Genomic DNA, 13,263 nt, shown 5'->3' with positions numbered 1-13,263 from the left:
TGCAGCAGCGACGTGCGGAAAAGTGACATGCAATTATTTTTGCTGCGGGAATCCCGCAGCAAAACATGCAGCTGTCAAAATCCGCATAGTGCGCACAGCATATTTTTTCCCATAGGTTTTGCTGGTGAATCACTGCAGAGATGTTATGAACATTTTCTGCAGCGAAACATGCAGCAAAACCGCAGGAAATCAGCGGCAAAAAACGGCAAGTGCGCACAGGGCCTTAGTGTGCCTGATAACAGGGGTAAATCCTGTGGGAGAACAGACTTACATCAGATAAAAAGCAAGAGGTCCCTAAACAGTATATGTAAGCCTGTTAACAAAGGTCAACCCTGTGAAGACATAAACCATATACCAAGTTGTGGAGACACGGGGCTCAGTGGGTGCTCTCGTCCACTAAAACCCGCCGCCTTTAGAAAGAGAGCGTGGCTCAGGGCTCATCCCAACCGAACGCCGGCCTCCTTAACCGTGGGCGTAACACTACTCAGACAACACAGGATGAGGGAACCACAATAATTAGACTTTATTGGATCCCCAAACAATTAACGGCACATAACACATAACCAGCAAAACACACAAATGTAACAGGCAACAGAGTCTCACCCTTCCGCTGGCTCACCAGGGATTAGAATGTCCATGCCTCACAGGTTCCAAGCTGTCTGAGGTCTGCAAAGTCTGTAACAGGTGACTGAACTGCCCCAACCTGCGTGTCCTCCTTAGGTAGTCCTGGTTTGATGATAAAATCCTGGCAGCCGGAGTCGAAATCCCTAGACTGTGGATTTGGTCTCCAACCGGGTCCGGAGTCCCTAGATTGAAGCCATAAGATATCCTGATCCTCTAGTCAGCTCCAAAGAGCTTATACTGGATGCATCAACCTTCATCAACAACCCCTGGTGGCTTAAAGAAGTCCTTTTTATAGCCACAACCGTCCACTTGGATACACTGCGTCCTCATCGATTGGTTGGACAAGATTGCTTCTCCCATTGGAGGAATCTCAAGCTGCATGGACAATGTTCATTTAAATGATGTGCATAGAAAGACTGAGGGTGTACATGTAAACTGGGAGTCACCGACTAGACAATGGCTACTAAGGTAATCACATTATCAATACACAACCACAATACAATGGTTACTGGAAATGTCTGGAGAACAATACCTCTGGCTTTCAATGGCCAACACAATTACATTGAGTCAACAAGAGTCTTGTAAAAACAATGAGGGACTTCTCCCCTGTCTATAGACAATCTATCATGCTGTCTGGCTGAATTTTAAGAAACTTTAACCCATGAGAGTCCATGTCGTCACATTCCTCCCCCTTCTTAATATTAGCCAGACATGATAGGCTTCCGATCATCCTTCTCCTCTTGACGGCATTGTCCTTTTTAATGGTGAGGTCAGCAACAGAGGCTCGCATCTATTCACCTCCCCCTGATTACCTCCCCCAAGTTGAGCAGCCATATTGTGGACAAGCACTAAGGTGGGGTCCATGAGTTGGGCCTGCACAAATCTCCCACTATCAATCCTCCCCCAGTCAATAGCCACAGTGTGGTTAGGCTTACTCATGGTTCTTGGCTCAGAAGTGGATGATGGAGACCAGGAATGCAAACCATCCCTGGAAAAGATGTTAGAAAGATCCACATCAGGGTCCTGCTTGGCTTGGAGGTGGGTGATGGCTTCTTCAAACTGACTGGATAGTCCTTGTACTAGGTCATTCTCCAAAATGACTGGTGTGAGCAGGTAATTCACAAGCCCCACTTTCACTTCCCTCTGAGTGGTATCCGAAACAACAGGCTTGGTGGGGCCATCTATGAACCCCACTTCAACTTCCTCCTGGCTAGTCCCCGAAACAACAGGTGTGGGGAGGCTGTCCATAAACTCCATATGGACCTCTTCCTGGTCAGACCCCAAAGTAACTGTTGTGGGGACGGTGTCCATAAGCTCCACATCAGCCTTGCTCTGATTAGTCTCCACAATGACAGGTGTGGGGAGGCTGTTCACAAGTCTCACATCAACCTCTCCCTGGTCCTTTCCCGAAATAACTGGTGTGGGGACGGTGTCCATAAGCTCCACATCAGCCTTCCTCTGGTCAGACTCCACAATGACAGGTATGGGGAGGCTGTCCACATTCTCCACCTCGACCTCTCACTGGTCGGTCCTTAGGTCCACCTGCACACATGCCAGAGGGACGTCTGAGCGCTGGCCCTCAGCCAGGGAGACGGACAATTGGGAATCCGGTAAAGGGTCTTCCGGAGAAACAACAACTGGGCTTACCAGAGTGATGGAAGATCCAATGTCTCGAAGTCCCTGAGCCTGTATATCACCGACCTTGACCGTCTGGATGTGGGGATGGAGGTTGGCTGGTGTACGGTGTCCAGCCTGCCGTAGGGTGTGGACTGGATAAACCACTTCCTCAGCTATTGGTGTTTCTTGGGAGCAGCATTCCCCAGGTCTCGTTGGTTCATCTCGGCACATGTTGACTGGTTGGAGTGGCAGACGGGCTCCAAGCATGCGGCCTCGGTTTTGGAGACAATCCTTATCTATATGTCCATTGCGCCCACATGTATAACAGCGCCATAGATTGGGAGAGTCAGAGGCCCTGTCTGTAGTCCTTTGTTTTGGCGCAGCTTCTGCTGGGTAGCGGGACCATCCTTCTCGACCGGCTGGTGTTAGCAGTACTGCAGCTGGAATCCCATAAACATATTCCAGAACATAAGCCCTCTCTTCTCTTGAGGATCTAGGCCCCAATGCATCCAACAACGCTGTGGCTTGGGCCATCTTGGACAAAGTTGATTCCCGATTGTCACTAGATCCATGATGTGGCACAAAGTCTAAATCCTCTGGGTCAATATCGGCGGGATCCTCCTCGTCCTCTGCATCATTCTGGGCATCCCAACAGACTAATTTCCGGATCAAGTCCGACCGAGTCTCAGCGCTCCAGCAGACAATCTTTCGCCTCCGGCACAGATCCTGCAGCATCCATTTACTGCAGCGATCGTAACTCCTCTCTTGTCCTTGTCCCATGGCTGAGCTGGTGGGGTTGGACATGGCAGCATCCGAAACCTGAATGCCTCCCCTATGGCCTGCTGGGTATGCTTATGTGCCTCCCTGGTTGTTGAGCCCTGGACGGTGTCCGAAAACACCAGTCCACTGCAGCTCCCCTGGGTAAACCAGGCTGAGTAGTATCCCACTGCTGCCACCAATTGTGGAGACACGGGGCTCAGTGGGTGCTCTCGTCACAACTGAACGCCGGCCTCCTCAACCGTGGGCGTAACACTACTCAGACAACACAGGGTGAGGGAACCACAATAATTAGACTTTATTGGATCCCCAAACAATTAACGGCACATAACACATAATCAGCAAAACACACAAATGTAACAGGCAACAGAGTCTCACCCTTCCGCTGGCTCACCAGGGATTAGAATGTCCATGCCTCACAGGTTCCAAGCTGTCTGAGGTCTGCAAAGTCTGTAACAGGTGACTGAACTGTCCCAACCTGCGTGTCCTCCTTAGGTAGTCCTGGTTTGATGATAAAATCCTGGCAGCCGGAGTCGAAATCCCTAGGCTGTGGATTTGGTCTCCAACCGGGTCCGGAGTCCCTAGATTGAAGCCATAAGATATCCTGATCCTCTAGTCAGCTCCAAAGAGCTTAGACTGGATCCATCAGCATCCATCAACAACCCCTGGTGGCTTAAAGAAGTCCTTTTTATAGCCACAACCTTCCACTTGGATACACTGCGTCCTCATCGATTGGTTGGACAAGATTGCTTCTCCCATTGGAGGAATCTCAAGCTGCATGGACAATGTTCATTTAAATGATGTGTATAGAAAGACTGAGGGTGTACATGTAAACTGGGAGTCACCGACTAGACAATGGCTACTAAGGTAATCACATTATCAATACACAACCACAATACAATGGTTACTGGAAATGTCTGGAGAACAATACCTCTGGCTTTCAATGGCCAACACAATTACATTGAGTCAACAAGAGTCTTGTAAAAACAATGAGGGACTTCTCCCCCGTCTATAGACAATCTATCATGCTGTCTGGCTGGATTTTAAGAAACTTTAACCCATGAGAGTCCATGTCGTCACACAAGTGTCAATCAGGAAATCCCTAGACAGATAGTATATGTCTATTAACAGGGGTAAACCCTGTGGGAGTGTAAGCCTACACCAGGTAAGAGTCAAGAAAGTCTCCAAACAGTTAATATATCCTTATTAACAGGGGTAAACCTTGGGAAAAAGGGACTGCATAGAGTAAAGATTAAGGATTCCTGAACAGTGAATGTATGCCTGTTAACAGGGGAATGAGAACTGTGGGAAAAAGACCCAGGGGGAAAAAAAGGCTACACCTGGATGGAAGTCAGGTGTCTGGCAGGAGCATGGCGGTGCCCGTTAAAGGAGACATTTACCTTGGTCCGGTGGCGGGAGGCCTGACGTACGTTTCGCGGCACTTTAGCGAATCGCTGGCCGCTTCATCATGGGGAATCGTGAGAGTGGTCTTATACTGTTTAGGAACCTCTTGCTTTTTACCTGATGTAAGTCTGTTCTCCCACAGGATTTACCCCTGTTATCAGGCACACTTAAACTGTTCAGGGATTTCCTGATCAATATTCTATTATGGTCTATTTCTCTACAGGGTTTACCCCTGTTAACGGGGCTATATCAATTGCCTAGGGATTTCCTGATTTCTACCTGTTGTACTCCTTTCATTCTCTGTGTCAGGCTAATGTGAGCCCCTATATTGAGAGCATTTTTCCTCCGTCCGCACCCGGCATCTGTTTTGTATACATCATGTCCCCCATCCTCTTTTTACATGTCTAAAAACAATGTGTTATTATGTACTGCAGTGTGCACTTTGACGATTTTGTCTTAAATAAATATTGATTACTCATTCAGCAATTTGATCCAGTTCCTCTGCTCTATCATTTAGCACAAGCTGCAGCGGTCCTGTGTCCAACAGAACAGTATCATAATCCTGGCACAGAGCACAGGACGACCTGCGCTGGATCCAGGAGGGGGACAGCAGATGAACCCAATTTATTTTGTTATTTTTACACAGTCTGGCCTCCAGGTAATGCTCTTTTGTGTGGACAATCCCTTTAATAAGGTATAAATCTTCATCTTTCTTGCACCTGACATCTCTAGTGTTTCATTCCCTTATGCTTCTGTTTATGTGGCGCCCCTGACCTGGTCAGGCACCACTGAGTACTGCACCCATGCTGGGGACAGTACAACACAGGTAATCCAGAAGGCTGACTGGGGTGTGGTACACAGGCGCATAGTGATCAGGTCTCACACATGTACCTTTGAGAGGACCCCTGGGGATCCCAGGAGGGGGAAAAGCCTTCACCTTCACTGGAATAGTGGAGGGGGCCAAAAGCCTCCATCTCCTCTCAAGGGGTGTGGTAAGAGAATCTGGTTGCTAGGTGGCGTAGGCAAGAACAGGAGAGGAGGGGCAGTGAGCCAGAGCAGTGTAGAGTTCAGGGAGCTCGAGTGAGGAGCAGATCCCTGGGGCTGTGCAGTCTGACAGCGCCCGCGCAGTGGCTACTGACGGGGGAGAACGGTCAACTAGGAGTGCTACCCGAAATCCATCTTCAGCTAGAGAGAGAGCAACGGAGTGGGAAGTAAGGAGACTGCTAGAGAGTACCAGGCCCAAACGGGCGGCAGATCCCGAAGCGGAGATAGATCCAGCTTTCTTTTGCTAAACCTGCCGGTGTGGGGCTCTCAAAGCCCACGCCACAACACCACAAAAAGCCGCAGCCACGTAGCCACAGTTAGGGCCCATAGCTCACAGGAGGCAAGAAGCTGGAGTGATCTGGCCCAGGCAACAAGCACACGGCAAACGAAGGGGAGAGAGGCTGCAGCATCTTCCCTGGGTGACCCCCATAGGGACTCAAAGTCGGGGTTACCCCAAACCACCAAGGGCTAAGGAAGGCGAGTTAGTAGTCACCCTCACAAGTCAGCCTGAAGGACACCTGGTTCCCACTTGGTTCATCCCAGCTACGCCCGGGTTACTCACCCTGCCACCTGAAGTGAGTAAAAACCCTGAAAGACATTCTGATTGTGTGGAGTTATTCTGCGCCTTGTGGTACTACGCACCTACACAGGGCCCTGGGGCTTGCCTCACTCTCAGGGGGCCATTCCAACTAACTGCACTCACCATCAGCCCCAGGCGTCCCTCAACCTGCAGTGGCGGTCCCCCCCCACTGACCGCAATACTGAGAGTGGCGTCACGACAAGAAGAAGATCTCCTACCTGTGACAAGATCCAGCCGAGTGGAGTCCCTGAAGGTAATGCACCGACACAACACCTGTGGGGCTTCACATTTACAATGGCTGCAGATATCATAGCCCAGGTGCCTCATGTGACCGCTTCAGACAATCTCTGGCTTCAGACTCAAGCTGTATACCACTTACAAGCTGCAAAACACACGGTGTCCAAGTTGTGCCATCTCCAGCCAACGTAAATAGAAGCTGCAGAAGATAGAAGGGAGGCAGCACTGTTCGGTGTTATATTCAGATGGTAAATATGGAGCGTATTTTTTATTTAGATTTATTACTTGTGTCCTAAACTAGTAATAAACAGTACAATCTATATGTTTACATCATTTTGTTGTGGTATGAAGGGGGGGGGGGGGAAGATTTCTTGCACAGGTGCCCCATGCAGTCTGTGTCAGCAGCTGATCGGGCCCCCTGTTCTCCTGTTAGTATTGAAGCTGCCAACGACAGGGGAAATCAACACATGGTTTCAGGCCCTCGGGGGGCCCCCTCCTGCTCGGGGCCCCTGTGCCACTACACTGGCTGCATCGCCAGTATATCCGCCAGTGAATCCTTCAGTGTATGCACTATCCGCCAGTGAATCCTTCAGTGTATGCACACAAAGTGTTCAGTAGTGGCCGCTGTCCGAGCACTGCAGTCCCCGGAAATCTGCTCAGGGGCTGCAAAAAAGGTCCCACGGCCCAAAGCTTCACCACCCCTGGTCCACAGGGCAGTTCACATGTTCTCCAAAAAAAAAAAAAAAAAAAAAATCACAGTAACAGTAGCATTTTTGAGTTAAGGCCCCGTCACACACAGAGGTAAATCTTTGGCAGATCTGTGGTTGCAGTGAAATCATGAACATATTGTTCCATTTGTCCACAATTTCACTGCAACCACAGATCTGCTGCAGATTTATCTGTGTGTGTGACAGGGCCTTTAGACATAGCATAGCATTTTTGAGTCAGGTGTCAAATTATGCATACAAGTTTATGGGTCCATGATTAATATATAGGAGAAGCTTTGTAACTTATTTATACAAAAAAATCACTGATGGTAAAGCTGACACTGACCATGGACTGATGTAAAATTGTCTTTTTTTTGCAAATGAGAAACATCTATGATGTCTAAATGAAGACTTTGATGAACCCAGGACCTGCGCTTGTCAAATGACACCTAGAGTCTAGAGTTGTTATTGCAAAAAAATAGATATTGAAAAGGAGGGAGGAAGCATTGTAGTTTGATTTTGTGTGCCTCGGATATCGCGTCAGGGAGGAAGCATTGTAGCTTGGCTTTGTGTGCCCCGGATATGGTGGCAGGGAGGAAACATTGAAGCTTGGCTTCGTGTACACCAGATATGGCGTCAGGGATGAAGCATTGTAGCTTGGCTTTGTGTGCCCCGGATATGGTGGCAGGGAGGAAACATTGAAGCTTGGCTTCGTGTGCACCAGATATGGCGTCAGGGATGAAGCATTGAAGCTTGGCTTTGTGTGCACCGGAAATGGCGTCAGGGAGGAGGCATTGAAGCTTCGCTTTGTGTGCACCGGATATGGCGTCAGGGAGGAAGCATTGTAGCTTGGCTTTGTGTGTCCTGGATATGGCGTCAGGGAGGAAGCATTGTAGTTTGACTTTGTGTGATAGGATATGGTGGTAGGGAGGAAGAATTGTAGTTTGGCTGTGTGCCTCGAATATGGCGGCATGGAGGAAGTATTGTAGTTTAGTCTTGTGTGCCCCGAACATGGCGGTAGGGAGGAAGCATTGTAGCCTGGCTTCATGTGACCTGCATATGGCGTTGGGGAGGAAGCATTGTAGCTTGGCATTGTGTGCCCCAGATATGGCGGCTGGAAGCATTGTAACTTAGGTTCATGTGTTAGGGGAGACCTCCGGGTCTCTCAGGGTCGCGGAGGAGGATTCCAAATCAGATCTGCGCAGAAGTATGTGTGAGAAAAAAATGACCACATAGAGACGTGTCTCTATATGGGAGAAGCTCAATGCTCTTCTAACCCGTATATTGTAAAACAATCAGTTATACAATTCAACGTTGACCTTGATTGGTTAAAGATAAGCGACAAGGTCTATAGGGTGCTTTACACGCTGCGACATCGCTAACATTTGCCGAGATCGCACATAGGTCGTTTTTATAGCGCCGGTCACATGTGCGATCTCGGCAGATCGCATCTGCGATCTGGTGTGTCACATCGCTAACGAGATCGCTAGCGATGTCACAGCGTGTAAAGCACCCTTATGCAGTACGTCATCAGCCTGCTACTAGCATTCTAATACCAGTTTGAATTAGCTACAGAATACTTGCATTGTTCAGCCTAGCATAATTTGTTTCAATAATACATTCCAGAAGATGTGCACCCTAGTATACATGATAGCATTTAAGCAATGGTTATACAAAGACAGATTAACTTATTATATGGACAATTGATTCATAGCATGGACCTTCACACGTGACCTGCATATGGCGTCGGGGAGGAAGCATTCTAGCTTGGTTTCATGTGACCTGGATATGGCAGCAGGGAGGAAGCATTGTAGTTTGGTTTTGTGTGACCTGATATGGCAGCAGGGAGGAAGCATTGTAGCCTGGCTTTGTGTGCCCCGCATATGGCGGCAGGGAGGAAGCATTGTAGCTTGGCTTTGTGTGCCCCGCATATGGCGGCAGGGAGGAAGCATTGTAGCTTGGCTTTGTGTGCCCCGCATATGGTGGCAGGGAGGAAGCATTGTAGATTGGTTTTGTGTTCTCTGAATATGGTTGCAGGGAGGAAGCATTGAAGCTTGGCTGCTTGTGACCTGGATATGGCGGCAGGGAGGAAGCATTGTAGCTTGGCTCTGTGTACCCTCAATATGGTGGCAGGAAGGAAGCATTGTAGCTTGGCTCTGTGTACCTCGAATATGGCGGTAGGGAGGAAGCATTGTAACTTGGCTTCGTGTGACCAGGATATGATGACAGGAAGCAAGCATTCTAGCTTGGTTTCATGTGACCTGGATATGGCAGCAGGGAGGAAGCATTGTAGCCTGGCTTTGTGTGCCCCAGATATGGCGTCAGGGAGGAAGCATTGTAGCTTGGCTTTGTGTGCCTCGGATATGGCGGCAGGAAGGAAGCATTTTAGCTTGGCTTTGTGTGCCCCGCATATGGTGGCAGGGAGGAAGCATTGTAGATTGGTTTTGTGTTCTCTGAATATGGTTGCAGGGAGGAAGCATTGTAGCTTGGCTGCTTGTGACCTGGATATGGCGGCAGGGAGGAAACATTGTAGCTTGGCTCTGTGTACCCTCAATATGGCGGCAGGAAGGAAGCATTGTAGCTTGGCTCTGTGTACCTCGAATATGGCGGTAGGGAGGAAGCATTGTAACTTGGCTGCTTGTGACCTGGATATGGTGGCAGGGAGGAAGCATTGTAGCTTGGCTCTGTGTACCCTCAATATGGCGGCAGGAAGGAAGCATTGTAGCTTGGCTCTGTGTACCTCGAATATGGCGGTAGGGAGGAAGCATTGTAACTTGGCTTCGTGTGACCAGGATATGATGATAGGAAGGAAGCATTGTAGCTTGGCTTCGTGTGACCTAGACATGGCAACAGGGAGAAAGCATTGTAGCTTGGACTGTGGGAACTTCCAGCTGTGACCACAACTAACCTGAGTGACGTCACCGCTCATCGCTGTGGCTCAGTCTCTGCCTGAAGTTACAGCGTGTGGTCATGTTCAATGGCTTCTCACTGTCACTTTAGATGTAGCACAGCCAGGATCACAGCGGGATCTCATGTGGATTAGGTTGAGTATTTTGGGGGTTAATTAAGGGGTGAAAGAGGGTGCACTTTTGTCTTTTATTGCAAACTAGCTGTAGTACCCGCTGTTGCCGGTAACTATGTGTTTCTCAGTCTCTTTCTATCTCTGTCTCCCGCTGTCTGTCTCCCTCGCTGTCTGTCTCCCTCGCTGTCTGTCTCCCTCGCTGTCTGTCTCCCTCGCTGTCTGTCTCCCTCGCTGTCTGTCTCCCTCGCTGTCTGTCTCCCTCGCTGTCTGTCTCCCTCGCTGTCTGTCTCCCTCGCTGTCTGTCTCCCTCGCTGTCTGTCTCCCTCGCTGTCTGTCTCCCTCGCTGTCTGTCTGTCTCCCTCTCTGTCTACCTTTCTCTTTCATTGTATGTCTCTGTGTGTTTAATTCTCTATGTGTCTCTGTCTGTCTCTGTCAGTCTCTGTGTGTCTCTGTCTTTCTCTGTGTGTCTGTCTCTGTATGACTCTGTCTTTGTGTGTGTCTCTCTCTGTGTCTCTCTCTGCGTTTCTATTCAGAAAAAAGACTGACTGGAACACCTATATGTGTGAATTAGGTGCCTGCCTAAAAATACATGCCTATAATAAGGATAATAAGCTGCACACTAACCACTATAAAAATATAAACATGAAAAATGGTGAAGCATTACTGCTATAGGGATACTATGAACAATGAAAAATACATTTAGCTATCTGGAAAAAATGAAATACATGAAAAATGGTATTGCAAAAATGCTATGAATATTTGAAAGTAATAGAGATGTTTAGCAAATGTATTGATCAATGCAAATGAGCCCGAAACCAACGACAAGGTAATCTCATATTTTTCATGTTTTTATTGTTATGGTTAGTGTGCAGTGTTATGATCCGGAACCATGGAAGACCACCACAAATCATTGGCAAAAAGGTGACAAGAGCATTGGCAACTAATCTGGCCGCAATCCCCTTACTAACCATCACAACTAGAAGTAGCCGAGGGGTGAACTAACATCCTGTGCACCGCGAACCCAGCCGGAGAACTAACTATCCTAAAGGTAGGAAAGATGAATAACTCTCTGCCTCAGAAAATAGACAAGAATAGCAAGCCCCCCACATTCAAAAGACTGCGGTGATATAGGAAAAACACAATACACAGGTAGATGACAAGATTAGCAAAAGGTGAGGCCCCCGCTGACTAAAATAGGAAAGGACAGGAAAGGGACTGATGGTGGCCAGAGAAAAACCCTGCAAAATACCAACTTCCTGATAGTACAAAAAGGCCCTCAGATCGCTCGATCTGAACTCCGTGCTATACCAGGTGCCCTTGTCATACCAATGAACAGAAAACAAGAATTATAACAAATTCAACAAGCCACAAACACATGGACCCAAAGGAGCTATACTCCACACAGAACTGCAGGGAGTTCCTCAACAATCCACTGAGGGGGAAAATCCCTGGAAGGAAATAAACTGAAACCAACCATAACAAATGACAAACCCAGATAAACAAAAGAACCAGACAATAAATAAAGAGCAAGCACTTATCTGGAGTAGATGTGGTGTTAAGCAGGATTAAGCAGGCTGGAGATACAAAGAACAACTGACATCTGGCAACAGCCTGCAATCAGACCAGGACTTAAATAAGCAGAGAGTTAGCAAAGGAAACACCCACTGCACAACACACCTGGTCTCTGCCCAAACCATTCCTGGCCACCACAGGGAGTCTCCCAGCAGCCAAAACATAACTAACATTCACAACAGTACCCCCCCCTTGAGGAGGGGTCACCGAACCCTCACCCACACCACCGGGCCGGTCGGGATGAGCATGATGGAAGGCGCGAACCAACCTGTCCGCATGAATGTCAGAAGCCACAACCCAAGAGTTATCCTCCTGCCCATAACCCTTCCATTTCACAAGGTACTGAAGCTGACGCCTACTGCGACGGGAATCCAGAATTTTTTCAACTTCATACTCCAGATCCCCTTGTACCAAAACAGGGTCAGGAGGCGCTGCTGCAGGAACTGCCGGCTCCACATGTTTCTTCAACAAGGACTTATGGAAGACATTGTGAATTTTAAATGACGCAGGCAGAGTCAAACGGAAAGATACAGGATTAATAATCTCCGAAATCTTATAAAGGTCCAATAAATCTGGGCTTAAATTTAGGAGACGGAACTCTCATAGGAATATTTTTAGAGGACAACCACACCATGTCCCCTATTTTAAACTGGGGACCAACAGTCCGACGCCGGTTGGCAAACTTTTGGGCAGTTTCTTGGGACTGAAACAATTTATCCACTACCTGCCCCCAAATCTGCTGCATTCTGTTGACCACCGAATCCACCCCCGGACAGTCAGACGCCTCAAGCTGCCCTGAGAGGAACCTAGGGTGATACCCAAAATTTCAGAAAAAGGGGGACACCAACGTGGTAGAGCTAGCTCTATTGTTAAGGGCAAATTCAGCCAAAGGCAAAAACGAAACCCAGTCATCCTGATCCGCAGAAACAAAACACCGTAAATAGGTCTCCAGGGTCTGGTTAGCCCTTTCAGTCTGACCGTTGGTCTGAGGATGAAACGCCGAGGAGAAAGACAGCTGAACACCCAATTTGGAGCAAAAAATCCTCCAAAACCTGGATACAAACTGCACCCCTCTGTCAGAAACAATGTTTTCGGGAATACTATGCAAACGAACAACATGTTGCAAAAACAAAGGCACCAACTCTGATGAAGACGGCAACTTAGATAGGGGAACCAAGTGGACCATCTTGGAGAATCTGTCACAGATCACCCAAATCACAGTCATTTTCTGAGAGACGGGAAGCTCTGAAATAAAATCCATAGAGATGTGCGTCCAAGGTTTCTTAGGTACAGGCAAAGGCAATAATAGCCCACTAGAACGTGAACAACAGGGCTTGGACCTAGAACAAACTCCACATGACTGCACAAAACGACGGACATCTCGGGACAGGGAAGGCCACCAAAAAGAGCGTCTCACAAGATCCCGAGTACCAAATATGCCAGGATGACCCGCCAAAACAGAGCAATGAACCTCAGAGACAACTCGGTCTCTCCATTGGTCTGGGACAAACAGTTTCCCTGTAGGACATCTCTCAGGTTTATCCCCCTGAAATTCCGCCAGTGCCAACCGCAGATCAGGCGAAATAGCCGAGAAAACTACACCATCATTCAGGATAGTAGACGGTTCGACAACCTCCAAAGAGTCAGCGCAGAAACTCCTGGAAAGGGCATCGGCCTTA

This window comes from Anomaloglossus baeobatrachus, chromosome 4 (genome assembly GCF_048569485.1).
Source record: "Anomaloglossus baeobatrachus isolate aAnoBae1 chromosome 4, aAnoBae1.hap1, whole genome shotgun sequence".
Taxonomy (NCBI): domain Eukaryota; kingdom Metazoa; phylum Chordata; class Amphibia; order Anura; family Aromobatidae; genus Anomaloglossus; species Anomaloglossus baeobatrachus.
The sequence above is the reverse complement of the archived record's forward strand: the minus strand, read 5'-3'. Positions refer to the sequence as shown.